Source organism: Dryobates pubescens, chromosome 15 (genome assembly GCF_014839835.1).
Source record: "Dryobates pubescens isolate bDryPub1 chromosome 15, bDryPub1.pri, whole genome shotgun sequence".
Lineage (NCBI taxonomy): Eukaryota > Metazoa > Chordata > Aves > Piciformes > Picidae > Dryobates > Dryobates pubescens.
In genome coordinates this window covers 19,296,292-19,313,050 of record NC_071626.1, presented here as the reverse complement: position 1 = coordinate 19,313,050, position 16,759 = coordinate 19,296,292, and positions in this window count along the sequence as shown.

Sequence of the window (16,759 nt, the reverse complement as noted above, 5' to 3'; positions counted from 1 at the left end):
CCACCAGCATACATGTGCAATGCTTCCATATGGTGTAGAGGGGAATTCCTCCCTGACTCTCTCCACATTCAGGTTATGGCCCTATCATTATTTTGGCATATGTAGCTACACATTTTATTACTGGTTGGCCACAAAATTATTCCTCTCCATTTTCAAATCTAGCTGAATTGTCTGACTCTATGACCTTCTGTGGCAGTAGATCCCAGAGACAATTCTCTGCCTTTGCCAAGACCGTAGCGGAATGTTTAATGTTGAAGGATGAAAACACATTATCCCATCTTTGATGTTTAAAGAGAAAGGAGAGACCTCAAGACCTTTCTGCATATTATACAGTGTAACACATTTGTATGCTCTCTGCAGAGCTGGCATGTCTTATTCAAGGTCAGTTCTGCTCCACACTCGGGTCCAGCAACCTCCCTCCCTAAGTTTTCATATTTCAGTTACTGATAGAGTTGCTAAATTGTGAAGTCAAGGCTATAGCAAATGAGCAGGCAAATGGTGAACAGAAACAATTCCTAATGCTTCATATTGCTGTTGTATTTCCCTGAAAAGATCAACTCAATAGCACTCATGGACCTCAAAGACTGCCCAGAAAAGCTGGCCAATGCCTTCAGCCCCTGTACCAGCAGAGTGCCAAAATGCACGTGCACTTGTAAAAGAGGGGGTAAGAATTTTGCTGGTCTTACTGCAGTAGCCATGACACAAGTTTGTTGTACATGACAGGAGAATCAGGCTTACAGAACTTGAGGCATGGAAAAGAACTGATTTGACCCACAGTCACAGAGCTATTCAGCAGCAAAAGAAACACTATCTACATCCTAGCTCTCAGCACTCTCCTCTCTAGTTGCTGGGTAGTACCATTACTGCTTCCATAATAGTACTATGTGCTTAACAAATTGTGTGAGAGGTAGTGAGCGGCAATTTAGTCTAAAGATGCTCTTCAGGCTCCAAACACCCCTTCTTGCTCTGTAAACCTTTATCCTTAACTAAGCAAGCCTGCATCATCAGCCACTTGAAACACCTAAGAGGCAGAAAAACACCAAGTCAAACTCTAGCTCTCTTTATTATCTTCTTCAAGGTTGTCAAAGGACAGATGTTCCCACCCAAGTTTAGTGAGACTTCCTGATCTTATTATGGCTTTCCAATGGGGCAAGAGTCTGCCTGATTATTCTGTTATATTGTGAATTCTGTCCAGAAGTTGTCCAAAGGAAAGCATATGTTTCTTGAGAAAACAAAACATTTTCTCAAAGGAAAAAAAAAAAAAAAAGAAAAGAAAGAAAACAGCCAACCAAACAACCCAAACAAGCAAAACCCCCAAGCAAAGTGCAACAACAGCAACAAAAGAGACAACTGCCATTCTGTTTTGTCCTAAATAAGCTGCTATAGACATTATTTCCTAAAATAAAGAAAGAAATACACGCACGAGACAAGCAAGCAAACAAACAAATATATTGAGGTCGCTGCATGACATCTATCATGTCTGGCACTTCCTGCCTTTTGGTTTGCTTCTCAAATGTATTTATTTTTTTTTATTTAAAAAACATCAGGGTATGCTGAAATCAGCTTTGCAACTCAAGCATCAGTTATGAAGTTACTCAAAGCTTGGTTAAGGAAGTGCAGTGATGAAGACTTCTGTTCTCTACAGAACAGACCATTTCCCCACTGCCCTAAGATGCTTTTTGTTGCTGTTTCCTCCTTCTTAGGTTTATGAAAGTGCAAACCCGATCACCAGACTTCTGGTTTTGCTCAAGAAAAGCTTGTCTTATTGAGACAGAGGGGCTTCCCTGGCAGATATGAATGGCAGTCTCAGCTTGAGAGGTCACAAGCCCTGTTTCTACCTCTGCTGTGAAGGTTTCCCCTTTGGAACAGCACTAATGACCTACCTTGAAAAGTGGTTTGAGATTGATGTTGAAAAGCCAACTTCACAGCAGTATTATCTCATGGCATAGAATAACTTAGGATCTGCCATACTATTTGACATCATGTTCACCTGAAAAAGTGCACGCTGACCTCAGCTTGCCTACTGATTTTGTTACTAGCATTGGAAGGGTGTATAAAGACAATGGAATCTCAGTACTGATCTTGATCATAAGACGCGCACTGCCATGATATACTATTGCATTTTATATATAAACACATACACTCACACAAACTCTCTTGCATCAGTTCTTTAGCCTTTCTTGTTGTATGTAAATGTAAGTCATTATAATCCCCATACACAATTAATTACAGTCAGAAATGCCCACATTTTTATTTGCAGAGGGTTACCAGATATTCTTTTAATTCGGCTCTGCCGTCTTGTCAAAATAAAAGCTCTTTGCCTAACATTTATGAGGCCTCTAAGCTTAATTGCATTCATCTTTATCAGGTCTTGAAACTGGCTGATATATTTAAATGAGCTAAAATAAAAAGGTTTGAGGCAACTGAAGTCTCTTCAATAAACTGCAGAAAAAAATTTCGAAAGACTATGGAAGCAGCAGTGACCAAAGCTGTAAAGAAGAAAGATTTTAAAACTAATAAGTTGCCAAGTGGATCCTTTCTTAATTAGCCTTCCTTTCAAAGAATTAGTGAGTAAAAGGCTTAAAGAAGATGAAGTGAAATTTGAATGTTACCCACAGTCTATAAAAAAGACTTAAATTAGTCTTTTATTTGGCCCATGATAATTCTATTATAAATCCTGCCATATTTTAATTTCTTTGTCTCGCCTTTCTACAATTCTTCACCACCAAGAAGATGTGACTTGACTGCTGCAGGAGGCATGAGTGTTTTCTAGCCTATAAAACAGTTGAGGTGTGTTGGTACTCTTCTGCACTTGGGATTGTTTTTTGGGCTTTCATTGTAGTTTAGTTTTTAAACTTGGAAATGGTAGGCAGAGGTGGTGGGTTCCACACTTAGCTCTGCTGCGGACATCCTCAGCAGACTTAGAAGGTAGCAGCAAGGAACCACACTGAGTGGGGTGGCTATTCTCTCTAGAGCCCGACCCCTCTGAAGCGGGCATTATCGAGTTGTGGTTTGTAGACCCCTGAGCGTCAGAGTCCATGTTCCAGTTAATGAAGATGAGTACACTGTCTGGTTGTACCCAAAGCAACACTGTCACTGGAAAATTGCTGGAGGACTCTGAACAGGGACAAGTTCATTGACCCTCACCAGCCACAATACCACACAGAGGAGCTCAGCCTGGATAAGGAGACCCAGACAGCACCCATGAGCAATACTGGAGAAGCCATCAACTGTCTTCCTACCTAACCAGGGGGCCACCACGCCCCCTGGGCTTTATCCCCATCACCCAGTGTGTACCATGGGGACTCACCAGTGATAAGAGACAATCCCTCAGCCCAGATGGGCTCAGCTTGGGGCTTCTGCCTCTCCAGAGGGGAAAATAAAAAGAGAGTGGGAGGGGAGGGCCAAGTGGCCACACTTGGGATGGGAGGAGACTTCAACAGAGCCCAGGTGCTCTGGGATTTGAGGGGAAAAAGGGGGGAAATGGGTGGGTGAGAGACTTCTAGGGTGTCAGGTAATGATAGGACTAGGGGGAATGAAAAAAAAAAATAGAAATGGGTAGATTCAGATTGGATGTTAGGAAAAAGAGTGGTGAGACACTAGAACAGGTTGCCCAGGGAGGTAGTGGAGTCACTGTCCCTGGAGGTATTCAAAAAAGGATTGGATGTGGCACTTGAAGCCATGGTTTAGTTGTCAGGAGGTGTTAGGTAATGGGTTGGACTTGATAATCTCAGAGGTCTTTTCCAACCTGATTGATTCTATGATTCTAGGTGAGTGAAAAGACAGGTCTTCTTGCTGAATAGTCTTCTATGCCTGAAGACTTTCAATTCTTTTTTTTGTTGACTGAATTTCTAGCCAGCAATATGATGGAGTAATGGGAATACTGGGAATGTTTCCCACTCTGTCATCCCTGTTTATTTCATAAAACAATAGACTCATAGATTCTGTTTCTACAGAGTTTCTTCTGTCTCTGCAGGCAATGTTGCTTTTTTATCTGCTGTTATGAATAGTATTGAAGCAGCAAACACTAGTAAGTTCCCTTCTCTACTCAGGACTCAGCTTTCCAAAGTCTGATCCATGGGTCCGAGTAGAGAGCAGCTCTGGCTCAAGCCAGGCATGGGAATTCTTCGGAATTTTGCATCTGTGGCAAGATGCAAAAATTTAGGATAAATGCAAAACTTTGAGATTCTCAGATGACCTCCATTCTTTGTTCCAATTTTCCTCAATCCAGGAGCAGAGCAGAACTGGACCTAGAGGGCTGAAATTCATGGGTCTTTATTAATGTGGTCTTCGAAGGCCAGAAAGTAACATCTCCTTTATCTCAGAGCTTTATATTACTATTGTCCACCACACAGAGTGGTCAGTAGCTATGTGTGTGAGACAGGTGAAGTAAAAAATACCTTTCCTTTAGATCAGTGACAAAATCACAGAAGAGCTGAGTTTCTCTAATGGCTGGAAGGATGAGATGCAAACTATACGCTAGGCAGATTCTTATTTTGACAGAAGCAATGACTCACTCTGTGACCATGGACAAGTTGTTCAATTTTCTTGTGCTTTAGTCAACAAAACTATAAAATTATTAAAAGACAAAAAGCAACAAGTCCCCAGCTTTCACTGAAAAACAAATCCTTCCTCTGAGCTCAGTTGGTGAATAAATGACAAAAACAACAAGATGAAACATGGGTGTAACCCACAGCTTTTCCAAATAAACCACAAAATTATGGAGAGGGTACAGAGGAAGAGAAGGCAGGGGGGAGGGGAAAGATGAGCAAGAACACTGAAATGCCCCAAAGCACATGAAATCATATGAACAGAAACTTCTTCAACAAAAGAGAGCATAGATGCCCACGGGGTGGTGAGTAGGAGGGTGTATTCCAAAGTAAAATAGCAATCAAATGACCTAATGCTCTTTTCATCACAAGTAGCCTTTAAAGCTAGATAGTGATTGTCTCACCCTTTTGTAGGGTACAGTATGACAACTATTTAAATGTTCTCAGCAACATCACCATTCAGACTTTAACTCAGTTAATGAGGAATAATTGCTCCAATAGTAATTGTAGGGAGAAACATGGATGCCCAAAAGGCACCATTGCCTAATAGTGATGCTCTCCTATTTCAGTCTGCTCAGTGACACCTGCTTCACCAGGGACATACATAGAATAGAATAGAATACATAGAATACATAGAATAAACCAGGTTGGAAGAGACCTTCAAGATCATCGCGTCCAACCCATCAACCAATCCAACTCCGCCCAAGCAACTAACCCACAGCACCAAGTACCCCGTCAAGTCTTCTCCTAAAAACCTCCAGTGATGGTGACTCCACCACCTCCCCAGGCAGCCCATTCCAATGTGCAATCACTCTTTCTGTATAGAACTTTTTTCTAACATCCAGCCTGTATCTCCCCTGGCGCAGCCTGAGACTGTGTCCTCTTGTTCTGGTACTGCTTGCCTGGGAGAAGAGACCAACATCCGTCTGTCTACAACCTCCCTTCAGGTAGTTGTAGAGAGTAATAAGGTCACCCCTCAGTCTCCTCTTCTCCAGGCTAAGCAACCCCAGCTCCCTCAGCCTCTCCTCATAGGGCACATGCAGAAACCATGCATGCATCACTCACTTAGCAAATTCTGAACGACTTCACCACCTAATAGGGAGACCAGGTTCTACTTTACAAGCTGCTTGGAGTCCTCTGTGCATGCAAGAGATGTTGCATGAGTGAAATAGGTTTGAGGTGCACTGCAAAAAAACAACCCCACTACATGCTGGATTTGGTTGCTCAGCTAACATTATAGCTGGGATCTAAGGCTCTTTAGTCCTGTCTGCCTCACTGTATCCTTGGTTCTTCTCTGAGATGAGAGAATGTGAAAAAAAAAAGAGTGACACCTCCTGACACATCAGCATTATTTCTAGGATTTAGTCCATGCTGCGTGGCCAGAGTGGGGTTGCAGCAGGTGGTGCTGTCACAACAGACTGATCCTCAGAAAGCAAGCAGAATTATGCTTTACCCCTGGCTGCAGTAGCAGAGTAACTGTAATGAAATGAGAACCTGAGAGGCAGAGGAAAACAATGAACAGCGGAAAAGTCAAAGTAAGGCCTGCAGCAGAAGAGAGGCTACAAAGGTATCTTCAAAGGGTTTTCTGGAGGAAAAAAAATAAAAGAGCAGACAACATACATATTAATGAACCAGAAACAATATTGAAAAACAATCTATTATCCTGACTCAGATCAAAAGAACATAAAGATTAACACCTCAGACATCAGACCTCTGCAACAGGAGAGCGAGCTTAGCAACAAGTCTGCTTCCCTCTGTTTTCCTTTGCTTTTATGACTAGGACTAGGCACAGAAGGGACAGGTTCATTGCAAGGAAATTGCCCTGCAAGCCCAGCAGCTCCACAGTGGATGTTTAAACAAACAAAACCAAACCAAGTAACCAAAAAATAATCACAAGCAAAAAGAGCAAAAAAGCAAAAACTGAGCAAAACCTGGATGAGCATGGAAAGGAAGTGAAGGTGAAAGTTAGATGGGCTACTATGCAAAGACAAAATTCACTGTCTTGTCTTCCTTGAGGGGAGTGCGGGAGCACTCAGCATTATTTCCACACTCTTCACTGAACTGCCAAAAGGCTTCCTGGTGGTGTCAATCTCCTCTCCTCTCCTCCCAGCCCTCAGCCCTTTTCTCCTACAAGCTCATAATGTTCCCAATCCTTTCCTAGAGAAAGACAATCCTTACAGTATTTGTTCCTGCAAAGACATTTGCATTTTGAGCCACCAGTGTGGCCAAGGTGGCCAATGGCATCTGCCCTGTATCAGGCACAGTGTGGCCAGCAGGAGCAGGGAAGTCATTCTGCCCCTGTACTCAGCACTGGTTAGGCTACAGCTTGAGTCCTGTGTCCAGTTCTGGAACTCTCAGTTTAGGAAAGATGTTGACTTGCTGGAGCGTGTCCAGAGAAGGGCAACAAAGCTGGGGAGGGGTTTGGAGCACAGCCCTATGAGGAGAGGCTGAGGGAGCTGGGGTTGCTTAGCCTGGAGAAGAGGAAGCTCAGGGGAGACCTTCTTGCTGTCTACAACTGCCTGAAGGGAGGTTGTAGCCAGGAGGGGGTTGGTCTCTTCTCCCAGGCAACCAGCACCAGAACAAGAGGACACAGTCTCAAGCTGCACCAGGGGAGGTTTAGGCTGGAGGCTAGGAAGAAGTTCTTCTTAGAAAGAGTGATTGGCCATTGGAATGTGCTGCCTAGGGAGGTGGTGGAGTCACCATCACTGGAGGTGTTTAGAAAGAGACTGGATGGGATGCTTGGTGCCACGGTTTAGTTGATTATGTAGTGTTGGATGATAGGTTTGACTCGATGATCTCTTCCAACCGGGTTAATTCTATTCTATTCTATTCTATTCTATTCTATCTGAAAATTAGAGATATTCCATGCTGGGGAATGCATCTACTTGCAGTGGCTCAATGATTTGACAAATCTTTTCCATATTTGTCAAAAAAAAAAAAAAAAAAAAAAAGGCAATCTGATCAAATTAAATTTTGTCTTAATGATTTTCCACAACACAAACTGTTGTTGAAAGTCTTCTGCCTGGTACATAAGGGCATTCATCATAATGAAATGAAAGCTACCCAGAAGAGGCTATAGTGAAGGAAAGGTATTTCTAATGATGACAATGGGGAGAGACACATTCATTCTCTGTCAGAGACTTCATAACAAAAATTCTTATGTCTCCATACCTCTCTTCTATTAGCAGCTTGTATTTTCTAGGTTCATTGAATTTCAGACCAGCTTTTTCTACACTCAGTGCTTTCACGTTCATGCATGCGCTGATGCTGCTAAAAGGGTCAAAATACAAAGTTAGAATCCAGAAAATCTTTTTCATAGCTACTCCGATACTTCAGACATTATACAACCCCCAAAAAAGAGAAAAGGCAAAAAATTTGATGAGGCTGGACAAAACTTCAGCCTTCCTGAGATTGACAGAAATTTTGCTGCTGATTGCAAAGGATTTTCACTGGATTTTATATGCAAGATTCATTAGATAAGAGGTACCTATGCTGCTTTTATTACAGGGATTTTCTTGACTCTGCTATTTTAAAGAACTGTAATAAAATGAGAGTTACTGGACACAAGGTAGAACATAGGAGATTCCAGTTAAATTCAAGGCAAAACATTTTCAAGAAGAAAGTGATTAGCCACCGGAGCAACTGTCCAGAAACGTTGTGGGATCTCCATCCTCTGAGATATTCAAAATGTGGTTGGGTATGTCCCTAAGGAACTTGCTGCAAACAGAAGTGCTTTGAGCAGAATTTTGGACTAGATGAACTCTGGAGGTCCCTTCCATTCTAAACCGTTCTGTGAATGTTCATACAAGGAGCACAGTAGCTTACTACATAACTGCACTGTGTGGATTGGATCTCCAAGCCTGACTTCATCAGACACTACAGAAGACAGAATAAAGAGAGAATTCATGAATTTTGGAATTCAAATAATTTACAGGAAGAAGCAGACTTTAGTCCAAACCAGTGTTTTGCATCAAAAACATGCTGTTGCTAAAAGGTTGGTAATTGAACCAGTTTCTTGTGTTTTACTGAAAGTTTGTATGGGTAGTTTGAAACCCAGTCCAATCGTTGGGTTTGTCCTTCACAAGTTCTGGGTTGACCCATACCTTCTGCAACTTCAGTAGCAGTGGAATTTCACAAGCAGTAAGGTAGGACAGAACCTATTCTGGTGCTCTTGAAATTTGTAAAGCTTTTTCCTCTTCAGACTGAATGGGAATTTTTGCATGGACAAAGGCCTGACATTTCTCCCACTACTCAGGCCACATTTGAAATAAAAACCCATTCTGTGGAATTTTGTATTCCTATTTCCAATTTTCTTCCTCTCCAAGGTTTCTTACCTTGTTTTTCTTGATATTCTTTCTCTGTCTCACTCTTAAGGTAATAAAGGTAAGAAAGAAAGCTGTAGCAATTTGCATTTCTATGTGGATTGGAAAAATGAACAAACCAGTTTTCAGATTACCCTTACTCCTGAAATCAGAACTGTTGTAGTTTTACACACATAGCCTGTAGATCCTGTTTTCCAGTCTTTCCTACAGCAGTGAGAAGATTCCAGATGTCTACTGAAAGCCACACAAACCACTGAAGATTTTATGGGTTGATAAAAAATTATTCATTCAACTATGATTAATGCCAAGCAAAAATATATAGCAATTGGTTAACTGTATGATGGAAAATAATGAATACAAGGTTTAAGCAGATGAGTCACAACAGATCATTGTTTCCTAAAGTCTGAGACACATCCCCTTGTGGGGTATGAAAAGCTAACAATGGGTGACAGAAGATGAATGTATAAAAATGGGTGTGTATTTAACAACGTGGTAATTCAGTAGAAGCAGCAAAATTTGTTTTACTCTTAATGCAACAGGGCTTAACTTTCAAAAGTTTGGGGAACAATTTGGTACATCATGGCCCAAAGCATCATATTCCTACAAGCCCATGGTACAGGGAGGCTGTTTTCATAAGCATTTCAGCCAATTTTTGTATGCAATGCAAGTTCCTACAATCGCTGAATAACAGGAAATAAGTGTAAGACAACTATTCTTATATGACCTAATAAGAATCAGAGAATGGCTTGAGTTGGAAGAGGCCTCGAAGATCATCTGATTCCAAGACCCCTGCCATGGGCAGGGACACCTCCTAGAAGACCACTTTGCTCAAAGCCTCATCCAACCTGGTCTTAAACAATTCTGGTGATGAGACATCCACAGCCTCTGTGAGTAACCCATTCCAGTGTCTCACCCTCGCAGTAAAGAACTTCCTCCTAATGTCTAAAGTAATTCTACCCTGCTCTAGTTTAAAACCATTGCCCCTTGTCCTATCACCACATGCCCTCACAAATAGCTCCAGTTATTTTCAAGTTATTTTCTTAGCTACCTGTACACTGCTACAAAACCAAAACAAAACAATACAAAAAACACCCCCAAAAATCCCCCAATAACAACAACAACCCCCCCCCCCCACACACACACACCAAAATGTAGATGGCAGGAATTAATTCTCTAACATATTAAACAATAACTGAATGGAAATCCTTCTTGAACTTCAGTGCATCCATCACTCAAGTGGTGCAGCCCACTGAAAGAAATGCAACTGCAATTCCTCTGTTTCTTTGGCTGTGGTTTTAAAATGGGCACAGAGGTTATGTGAGCCAGCCAGCACTACTCGTGCATGAAACTCCACAGCTCTGAAATTCCTCCTTAAAGGCATCATTCAAATAGCTTAGACCCACTAGGGAAGGTCTGTTGCTATCTTGTTCAGCTGGAAAGTGGCATTCTATTTTATTACTCTCCAATCTAAGTTGTGTTTCTGTATAAAATATATTGCATCTTGCTCACTTCAGTCAGGAGTCAGTTTTCAGCTGTTTCCTTAGGATGGATTTTCAAGATCACTCATCCACAAATCAACAACACAAAAAAGTAGTCAGATTCTCAACAGAGCCAAGAAAATAGGGCAAAATTTTCTCACCAATAAGGCCACAAGTCTCACAAGAAAACTATTGAGGCAAAAGAGTTCTGCTGAAAAAGTGACTCCACTTGTGGACATCAATACTAGAAAGTCTGGCACTCCAGACTGTCTCTTTTGTCTCTGATCTGTCAGCCACCTGCCTCACTAGCCAAGATGATGATCTTGAACTTTATGGAATTAAAGCTAACATTTACTCAGGCATAAACAATTCTGTGCCAGATATGTGTAGACAGTTACACGTGATACACACTTCATCCCTTCTGCTACCACAGTTGGCTGTTCAGGCTCAGAGGGTTGTGGTTAATGGGTTACACACTGTTTGGGTGACAGCCTTGGGGCTTGGACTGTTTCATATCTTTAAGAATGACCTGGAGGAGGTGACAGACTGCACTACTGGCAAGTCTGCAGATGGCACTGATCTGGGGGGACTACTCAATACACTTGAGGGCAAGAGCTGCCATCCAGAGGGGCACAGGTCAACAGAAAGTCCAAGATATTAAGCAGGGGAAAATGCAGAGCCCTGCCACTGGAAAGGGAGAGATTCTCCATGACACTGACAAAGTGGCATGAGTTCAGCAGAGGGCCACCACACTGATCAACTGCTGGAGCACCAGCCCTGTAGGGAGAGGCTGAGAGAGCTGGGCTGGTTCAGCCTGGAGAGAAGATGGCTGTAGAGATCTTAACGCTAGTCTGCCTGTACCTATAGAGAAGAGTTTGAAATGACAGAGTCAGGGTGCATGGTGGGAAGATAAGACACAACAGTCTTAAGCTGAAGGAAGGGAGATAAAACTGAATATAAAGAAAACCCTCCCATGGGAACAACACCTACTGGGATTGCCCAAGATGCTGTGCAGTCTCCATCCTTGGGAGATTTCAAAATCCAACTGGAAAACACTCTGAGCAGCCTGGGCTGAGCTCAGAGCTGACACTGCTTTGATCAGGAGGTTGTACTAGAAACTTCCAGAAGTCACTTCCAAACTGAATTACTCTGTGATTGCACTAGGTCTAGTAAGCACAAAATTAGCTCCTCAGTCAAGGATCAGGCTGCACTGCCTGTGCACTCCCTAGAGCTCCCATTTTCCTTCCTGTGTCCTGGAAATAAACATTGGTGTATATCTCAGGCTGTTTTGGACTGACATTATAGATGCCACATACCTGCAGACTGGGTCTCATTCAGCTCATTTCATTGCACATACGTTGAATATGTGAGCAGGTCACAAGACATCTGAGGATACACCCTTTACCTGGACAGAGTTTAGAGAGATCTTGATCTGCCACATATGCCTGTGTCCTCACAATCTCTCTGAAGAGAGATTCAGGGAAGTGGCTCTAAATCCTTCCTGAGAGAGTTGTTCCGTTATGAAGCTGTTCCATTAGTATGACACTGAAGTATTACAAGGTGCTTAAATAATCACTGTGACAAAAAGCAAGAGAAAGCTATGGAGAAAAAGGCTTTTCAGCCTGGTGGCTGAGGAGGAACCATTCAACAACTTGCTCCACACAGTCCCCGAGATGAAAAGAGCTGCACACACACAGAATGGAGCACATCTACTTTCACGAGAGCTGGTAGCCAAGTGAAGCAGGAGGAAATGCGGGATATAGAATACATAGAATACATAGAATAAACCAGGTTGGAAGAGACCTTCAAGATCATTGTGTCCAACCCACCAACCAATCCAACCCACCTAAACAACTAACCCATGGCCTCAAGCACCCCATCAAGTCTCCTCCTGAACACCTCCAATGATGGCGATTCCACCACCTCCCCCGGCAGCCCATTCCAATGGGCAATCACTCTCTCTGTATAGAACTTCTTCCTAACATCCAACCTAAACCTCCCCTGGTGCAGCCTGAGACTGTGTCCTCTTGTTCTGGTGCTGGCTGCCTATAGAGGTTCACATCAAATGTGGAAGGAAACTTACCACCTTCTGCCTACTGTGTTGTGGGCACAAGGATACCTGGGGAACAGCCTTTGGCCCCTGTGAAAGCTTTTGCTTTCTGTCCTCATGCTAAAGTCACGCAATGAGCCAGGGGTAACTTTTTAAATAAGACTCGAGTATCTCTATATAACAGCCTCCATACCAGTGCTAGGTAAAAAGCCCTGCCACATCTGAAAAACCTGGCAAATCCCAGCCCTTTCTTTCCTTTACTTTTCCTCCTCATGCTTCAAAATGAACATTTTTGTTTTGGATGAAATGGAATGTATGTTTGCATTTTACACTAAATAAATGTTTTCAGATCTCCATTTTGTCAAGAAAAACAAAAAATGAAGTTCCATTTGGTTTGCCTCAAACTCATTTTTTCTCCCTCTTTTTCAGATTCGGCACTCAAGCTGAAAAAACCCCACAATTATTCTCACAGCCTTAGTCACACTTTTTCTAGGCACTGCCTGGAATGTTTCCTTTCAGCTCTTTGCAAGCATTTTATAGGTTGTCATTTCACTGCTGCTTCAAGAACAAGAGATTGCAGATCTTCCAAGTGAACAGCTTCAGTGACTTTCCTGACTAATGCAAATGTGTTACACTGTTGACAAATACTAACCATGAGAGCTGACTTGGCTATTGCTGTTTGCTGAAATTGGTATTTCCCCTGAAAGTTCTCCTCCCATCCATCAAATGAAGCATTCAGCTTTATCAGGCTAATTTTTAGTAATATTTTTTGTATGCCTTAACTTTTGTGTAGACATGTAGGAACTAATCAATTTTCAAGAACCCTAATTTGCCACTTAAATTTTGTCAATGATTCACTGGCAAGAGGTCAGGCACGGAATATGTATGGAGACCAGAATATATCCTGCCATTAAAATTGGTACTTTCAGTCCACACTGAATCATATGGACAGGGTAACATAAACACTTCAGCTACATTTTTGTATGTATCCTAATTTCATCTAATTACAGTTTGGGTTGAGAAGACGCAAGGAACAGAGTTGATCCCGTAAGTCTGCCCATTTTTAAGAGACATTTGGACAGTGCCCTTAACAACCATGCATTAATTTGTTCAGTCTTGAATTGATCAGGTAGTTGGACTAGATGATTGTTGCAGGTCCCTTGAATTAAAATAGTCTTATTCTATTCTATTCTATTCTATTCTATTCTATTCTATTCTATTCTATTCTATCCTATCCTATCCTATTCTATCCTATCCTATCCTATCCTATCCTACCCTACCCTACCCTACCCTACCCTACCCTACCCTACCCTACCCAACCCAACCCATCTCTGTAAGTGTTGCCAGCACGGATGTAGTTCCTGCCCTGAGGAATCTGCAGTCTAGATTAACACATGACAAAATGTGTGAAGAGATGCAGTAGATTACAAAGTCTCAAACTGTACAAAACGCAGTCCCGTCGCTGGTTCAAATCCTATAAAGAAACATGTTGGCAACCTCATTAGTTTCAACAAGACCAAGTGCAGGGTCCTGCAGCTAGGCCAGAACAACACTCATTATCAATACATGCTGGAGGGTGAGGTGATAGAATACAGCCCTGAGGAAAAGGACTTGGGAGTTCTGGATGAGAAGCTGGACGTGAGCCAACAGTGTGCACTTGCAGCCCAGAAGGCTCTTGGCAGCCCGAGCTGCATCAAAAGAAGTGTGGCCAGCAGGTCAAGAGACGTGACTCTGCCACTTTATTCTGCTCTGGTAAGACCTCATCTGGAGTATGGTGTCCAGCTCTGGAGTCCTCAACACAAGAAGGACGTGAACCTGATGGAGCAGGTGCAGAGGAGGGCCATGAAAATAAGCAGAGACTGGAGCACCTCTGATATGAGGTAGCTGAGGTTGTTCAGCCTGGAGAAGAGAAGGCTCCAGGGAGACCAAATAGTGGCCTCCCAGTGCCTGAAGTGGGCTACAATAAGGCAGCAGAGGGACTGTTTGCAAAGGCCTGCAGTGATAGAGTGAGGGGCAATGGTTTGAAATTAGAGAAGAAGAGACTGAGGTTGGATGCTTGGAACAAGTTCTGCACCATGAGGGTGGTGGAACACTGCAACAGGTTGCCCAGGGAGGTAGTTGAAGTTCCATCACTGAGCATCCCTGAGCTGCTCAAGGTCAGGCTGGACAAGGCTTTGAACAAGCTGATCTAGTGGAGGATGTCTTTGCTGACTGCAGGAGGGTTGGAACCTGAAGCATTCTATGATTCTGTGATTCTATGATATTTATAGATCCCAGTTCTGAACCAGTTCCTTAAACTGTATGAAGATCCACACATACATTAAGAGGAAGACAGTGATACAAACTTTGTCATTGCAGATTAGCTGCTTGCATAGGTACTAACAGACTTCAGGAGCGAGCAAATCCAGTGTATCCTAACTTGACACCGCCTTCAAAAGTGATTCTCAACCTTATCAAATTACTACAAGGGGGAAAACTAAAACAACAAGTAAATTGCTTTTTAGAACTACTAATCCGCATGGATTAACAGCCATAACTCAATTTCAAAGAGATGACTGGATTTTCATAACATGTGCACACACACACACATATAAAATAGACATCAGGATATTTGGGCTCAGATAAATGTTTAAATAAGCTTAAAATAAAATTAAAATAGTTTTTATATTTCATATTTGTACTTTTAATTGACTGGAAAATGGAAAGAAGACATTGAAATACTGTGTTAATATCTACCCTATCTCTACTGGCTACACAAAGATTTGCTTGTGATTTTAAAGTTTCTCAGCTCAAGAAGATGTAGATTTTCTTGGCAACAGCTGCTGTGTAAAATATTCTGAGATAGAATTTTTTATCATAATTAATAATAGATGAAAATTTCTGTGGTTTTGATGTTCTAAACTCTATGCTGTTTGATTTACGATGTCTTTATAGTTGTTTTTCTAGTAATTCTATGCCTCTTTCTGTTGGTATAAGGCTGGTCGTCTCTTTTATTTCCCTAGTGGAGTTAGTACAGTTTTCTTCCTTTCTCTACTTCTTTTTCTGTAAATATATTTCATAAAGTTCCCCTTTCTTCCTTAATGAGACTGAACCCTATGTTCTGTGAGCTCACTGCTATAGAGTTTTTTCTTTTTACTTTCCTTTTTCTTTTTTCTTTTGTGTTTTTCTCTTTTGGAAGGGTATTTTTATCTTTCCTTCCTTCTTTTCTTCCTTCCTTCCTTTTTCTTCCTTTCTTTTCCTTCCTTCCTTTCTTTCTTCTTTTACTTCCTTCCTTCTTCTTCCTTCCTTTCTTCCTTTCTCTTTCTTCCTTCCTTCCTTTTTTCTTCCTTCCTTTCTTTTTCTTCCTTCCTTTTCTTCCTTCCTTTCTTTTTCTTCCTTCCTTTTCTTCCTTCCTTTCTTTTCCTTCCTTCCTTTTTTCCTTCCTTTCTTTTTCTTCCTTCTTTTCATTTTCTTCCTTCCTTTCTTTTTTCCCTTCCTTTCTTTCTTCATTCCTTTCTTTCTTCATTCCTTTCTTTTTCCTCCTTCCTTTCTTCCTTTCTCTTCCTTTCTCTTCCCTTCATTCTTTCTTTCTTTTTCTTCCTTCCTTTCTTCCCTTCTTCCTTCTCTTCTTTCTTCCCTTCTTCCTTTTTCAATTCTTTTCATTTTTCTTTACTCTGCACAAGGCAGTGATAATACTTCAGTGTAGGCTATTGCACCAAGGAATGTGTTTTGTGCACACCCTTGTAGAGCTGGGTGTATTCTCTGTGCTGAATATTTGAAACTGGATGGAGACTGAAGAGGGTAATTTAAGCTGTCAAAGTATTTCTAATTTAAACACTTGTTTTCTTTTATTCATAACTTTTTCAGCATTACACCCACAAAGTGCAATTCTTCCAGGAAACATTTACACCTCAAAGGGAAGGTTTTTTTGGGTAAGACTGGCCAGTCTGTGGCATGTGATGAAAAAAACCAAAACCAAACCAAATCCAAATCAACCAAAAATCAAGTCACCTTCTATCCTGAAATCAAAATGATTCTTTTCTGAGACATTCATTTTGTCAGGCTGCAAAACAGCCTAAAACATGTTGGGGACACTCCATGTGGAGAAAAGCAGCTATAGAGAAAACTATCAGATATTTGACGGGGTTGGGAGGCTCTAACTTAGTGCAAAATAGGTGCAGGCAGGAAGTTCCTCAGCCTGCTAAGGACAAGCTGGGCAAGGTGGGTATTCATAAATGTATTGATTTTTTCTTTATACATTAAACCCCAAAAATCTCCATGTTAGCGCCAACCAAAAATAAGTAGTCTCTCTGGCTTCATGTCAGCATCATTGGAGCACTAAAGCTTATGAAATTGCACCAGTGAAGCTACTGCTGCAAG